We start from the raw sequence: 3689 nt of genomic DNA, 5'->3' as shown, positions 1-3689 counted from the left end.
TGATGGGGTGACAGCATGTGGTAAAAAACAGATTTCCCAAAGAGATTTCCTCCTGGTCTGTAATTCTGTACATGGCATTCAGTGTTCCCTTACATGACCTTTAGTTTTGGTGGCCTTCCAGTCTTCGTAAAGCTGAGATTCAGAAATTTTATGCAGGATATTGGACATACTAGCAGCTATTTTTTATGTGCAGGAGATGGCTTTGCTCAGCCTGGGAAGGAGAAGGGAGATGTAATTGCTGTCTTTGGCTATCTGAGCGGTGGTTATAGAGAAGGGACAGACTCTTCTCAGAGGTGCACAGCAAGAAGAGGCAGTGGACACAAGTTGCAGCTATGGAAATTCCAATTATTTATAAGGAAACACATTTTTTTCACACTGAGGGTAGTTAAATACCTGACAGTGGCCCAGAGAGGCAGTGCAGAATGTCTTTCCTTGGAGAGTCAAAATTCAGCTGGACAGGTGCCTGACCAACCTGATCCAACTCTGGGCAGGAGGTTGAAGACCCCCAAAGGACCTTTTCCAATCTAAATTGTTCTAAGGTTCTGCTACCTACCAGCTCAGCAAGAAATAACGTGGTCTGTGGTTATTCTGGGCTACCCCACTGATGTTGGTTTTTCACAGAAATGTGGAAGAATTTAATAACTCAGTAGCTCTGTGTGTCTATCAAAATCAGCTGACTTTATGAATGGATATAACAAAGGAGAAGGTAAATTTTTAGTCTTTTCAGGAAACCAGACTAAAATCCTGTATTAACACCTATGTCCTGTGCATTGTGTGCTGCTGGGGAACGTGTGGCCTACCATTTGCAGAGGGAGAATTGGGCAAGAACGCTCTAAGTAGCACACAGAGTATCCTCCCTTGAGCACGAGCCAGCTCAATGCTGTATGATCCAACACGGATAAGGCTGCCATTCCTCTCCTTTGTGTACCTCCTGCCTTCTTCGGTATGACCTTCCCCAAATCAGTATTACTCTACCGGGTGCCTGAAGGGGAAATAGAAGACTGAACTGCTGGTATGCATCCCCACCTGCACAAGTGTGACAGAACTAGTGTACAGATTAACAGCAGTAACGTGCGTTGGGCTGGGAAATAGAAGACTGAACTGCTGGTACCCATCCCCACCCGCACAAGTGTGACAGAACCAGTGTACAGATTAACAGCAGTAATGTGCGTTGGGCTGCAGGAGACCCGCAGCTTCAGGGCAGGTACAAGGGTTCACAGGAAGCAAGCACAGACCTTTCTCCTCCCTGGTCTCTAGTTGTTTGAGATGTGACAGCCGTGCAGAATTTTATTCCTGTGCCTTTCATTCTCTGATTTCAGACTGGAACAGGTCAGGGGCAACTGCTGGATCTGCACCAAAGCATTTAAAGCACAAATCACCACCCCAGGCTTTGTGGAATCTAAATTCTAACGGAACAAGTTCAACTTCCAATAGTTCAGATTTCCTTCCCAGGACTTCGCCACATCTACACTTTAGGATCGGTAAGAAAACCAGTGTGCACTGCACAGACTAGTATGCAGTAGGTTCCATACAGCGACCGTCAAATCCCAACCAATGGAAATAAATAGGAAACCTTTCACTGTCTGTCTGTGCCAGACCTAATCCAGGGGTTAATGGCTGTGTTACAGATGGCTTTTGCTGTACTAAGGAAAGTGAGAAAACTCTTAAGATCCTGGTATGCCCTTCCCCAAAAGGAAGGGAACTCTGCTCAGTTTCCATCTCAGGGACTGGAGAGATTTTGTACCCTGTGCCAGCTTGCTGTCATTCCAGTCAGGGAGCAGTAGAGCCTATTTCATGCATTCCCAAAAGAGTAAAGATCTTGGGGACTACAGGAAGATGAACAGGACCTGCTGTGAGCCTCTTAAGTTCAGAGGAATCCCAGCAGGAGGTTTTGCCTGCCAAGAGGGAGAAATCATTGCAGACCTGTATTCTGAGGAAGGGACGCCTTTATAGAAATTCTGGCCCAGGCACTAAATATTCCTGGTTGTTTCTGGAAACATGCTGATTCCTGTTATTTCCTCAAAGATGCTAAATCAGGGGGTTGTGCATAAACAGGTTTCTTTCTAAAGAAATTAAACCAAAGTATAAACAGGGAAAATTTACCCTAATTGTTTCCTACAGCCGAAGTTCATTACAACCCCAGTGCTGTAACTCCAGAAGGTGGAGATACCAAACATCCTTGTCCACGAAGAACGCTACCCATGGATACAGGGCTGTACTATCCACAGAAAGCAAGATTTTTTCATTGATACTGAAATTGTTTTCTTCTGATTATCTGACGACGGTTCTCTTTCGTGATACGTAGAAATAAACGTTGATCTAAATAATTACTTCTGATGTACAATTATCACTCTGGACACAATTATAGAGCTAAAACGTTCTATGATTCAACTCTCTAGGCTTTAGTGGAGTGGCAATACTGACCACATACGTATTTGGTCCCCCTGTGTTTCCAAGATTAGCCCTCACATTAAACAGAGACCAGAAACATTCTCTTCCTCATCATTAGCCCTTCTCATAGTTTGTCCTCTTTTTAACTCTTTACACCTCCCTGTCATCCCTCTCCTCCCTTCTTCACCTGATACTTACCCTCAGAACCTACTGCCCATAATATTGAATTTCGAGTCATATTTTTGAGCCTCTTGGCAGACTGTCTCAGGCACGGATATCTAGATTCCTCAGTCAGGACCTTTCCTTGCTTTTTCTGAGTTGGACTTCGATCAACAGTAGGATACTGGATTCAGTTTTCCAAGATGTTCCTTTCAGCTGTGTGCTTTTATTTTCGGATGTGCTGGCACTGCTGACTCGGTTTTAGATCTCTAATGAGATGTAGGTGTGTGTTTAAATGTTTGTTGTCCAGTACCTTCAAATGGAATGTGGAAACAAGAAAAGCTGAAATTCCCACATCTAATGGGTATCCATGTGCGATACAGGTTTCAAATTACCTTCCTGAAAAAAAACCAAACAAACAAACAAACAAAAAAAAACCCCAAAACAGAACAATAGCAGGTAAAATCCTCCCATCTTCGGAGGTGGCAACTGGGAAGTTTGCCCTTTAGGAAAGCTTTGCTGCAAACACAGCAGGAGGTAGACTGCATAACACCACCAGAGCACCTTAACTTTCCTCTCCTACTGAACAGGGGTTTGCTTTCAACAAATGTGTTTGAAGTGGTAACTTCCCTGCTCAACCAAATCCTAGTTTCTGTTTTGAATGCCCTTCTCTGCGCCATTCAAGCAAAGATTTTTCGATGATTGCTATTACAGTCAAATACTAACCTGTGCTGATGACAGGGAAGTGAAAAAATGTAACGGAGTGATGTCTTAGAGCTGGTATGTACGATAGCAAATACAAAAGGTTCATTAATTCTGTGACTAACTCCCACACAGCAATTAGTGGGAAAAGATGAATATTTCAATGTACAGTAGCTACAGCCAGCCTACTTGAAATTAGACAGATCACCTTCAGTTCCTTGGCTTCTGGGAGAAATGTTAGCATTAAAAACATGCAAGCAAGTTCCACCTCGTACCCACTTGTTTCTAACTTGAAATTGCTTTGAATGAGAAAGAAATTCAATATAAAATACAGTTCTGTATGTCTGACACTTGAACTATCATCTTCTGCTTGTATTCTTTATTTTCATCAGTAAACTCTTTGTTCCACAAGCTGCTGCTGAATATGAGTTTTCCCT

The sequence above is a fragment of the Eurypyga helias genome, unplaced genomic scaffold (assembly GCF_000690775.1).
Source record: "Eurypyga helias isolate BGI_N326 unplaced genomic scaffold, ASM69077v1 scaffold3271, whole genome shotgun sequence".
In the NCBI taxonomy this organism is placed as follows: Eukaryota; Metazoa; Chordata; class Aves; order Eurypygiformes; family Eurypygidae; genus Eurypyga; species Eurypyga helias.
Note: the sequence above shows the minus strand (reverse complement) of the source record.